The sequence below is a fragment of the Geospiza fortis genome, unplaced genomic scaffold (genome assembly GCF_000277835.1).
Source record: "Geospiza fortis unplaced genomic scaffold, GeoFor_1.0 scaffold786, whole genome shotgun sequence".
In the NCBI taxonomy this organism is placed as follows: domain Eukaryota; kingdom Metazoa; phylum Chordata; class Aves; order Passeriformes; family Thraupidae; genus Geospiza; species Geospiza fortis.
Window position 1 is genome coordinate 81,482 of NW_005054749.1, and position 1,337 is coordinate 82,818.

Consider the following 1,337-nt stretch of genomic DNA (forward strand, 5'->3'; position numbering starts at 1 on the left):
GCCATCCGCCCTTACCTCCCTTCTGCCTAGCGCTGGGAATACTCCCATCCCGGTGTGCGGGCGCAGGGCGCTGCCCGAGGAGCGCCATGAGCTGAGCGCAGCGGCCGCAGCCGCAGCCCGGAGCGGGTCGCCTGATACTGCGCTACGCGGCGCAGCGGTTTTGTTTGCGGTTATCGGTGTAAAGTTACGGCCCGACTACAAATGCAACCTCGTTTCTCACTTCACGTGGTCACAAACGGTGATGAAGCGTGCTTAAGGAGGTTTGGACTGTTCCCTGGCAGGGAGCTGGCCTTCCTCCTTGAATCCAAATATCTACGCCCGCTTCTTGCCAGTGATCAGCATGGTTTAACGAGACGCATGGTCGTTATTGGAAAAAACCGAACAACTCACCCCCGAAAAAACCAACACGTTATAAATTATCAAATCGAGAGCCAAACTTCTAAGAAAATTTAGCAACGATTTATTAAATTGTCAGCGAAACAGAATTTCGATCGGCAAAATCCACCACAGCCAAGGGCAGCGTCGAGCCCGGGATCGACGCTGGGTGAACACACGGACCTGACCCCCGAATGTCAGAGTCTCCCCTGTTCACAAATGCTGCTTTGCACAGCAAGTTCTTATACAGTTTATTCCGCCTGTGGCAGAGATGACCGAATGTTCCTTTGTGTTCCCTCACGTGCAGAACCGGGGCTACACATGTGCAGAGTTAGACAAAAGTCCAATCCAGGTGTCTAGATGTTGTCAGAGAACTCCGGAGAAGTCAGCATTCACATGTAACAGGGTGGCGCCGGTGATCACCGTGGTAGATGCAATCTCCTAGGTGAAAATCACTCTTGGGTGGTCCCTGGCATCCCAGGGAAGTCGGTGATCATCACCCAGGAAGGTTGATGATCACCCAGGAAGTCGGTGATCATCACCCATTCTTACGTTAAATAACCTGATGTTATCTTAACCTCCTCAGGGAACTGGATGAATAAGAATAAGACACTGCTCCCGGCTGGGGTGGTCAAAAGACATAGTTTGGATCTTACAATATTTTATACAATAATAGCATGAATTATGTCTATCATACACTACAACACACAAGCAAAAAAGTATTTTTGTGTCCAAATGTTCCCAGAGTGAGTGGCAAAGGAAAGTCGCAGCTGAGTGAAAGAGTGCTGTAAACACAGCATGGCGCTGGAAAGTGGAATGAGCTTACCTGCCTTCTTCCCCATGAAAGCACACCTGCGCTGTAAGGCTCTGTCACTCTGCAAGAGGATTGTGGGGACATTACTGACTGACATCTCGCAGCAGACCTTTGAACACCCTGCAAGGGTGAAAGAGGTCAGATCAGC

General features: G+C 50.3%; 1 protein-coding gene across 1 annotated transcript in view; it reads right to left on the reverse strand.

Moving 5' to 3' along the window:
- Positions 1–53, reverse strand: part of LOC102041882 (chromodomain-helicase-DNA-binding protein 1) — a 55,826-nt gene extending 55,773 nt beyond the window's left edge. The window contains exon 1 of the mRNA XM_031065382.1: positions 16–53. The gene's annotated coding sequence lies outside the window, so the exon portion shown is untranslated. The remainder of the gene's footprint in view (positions 1–15) is intronic.
- Between the last annotated feature and the right edge of the window lie 1,284 nt (positions 54–1,337).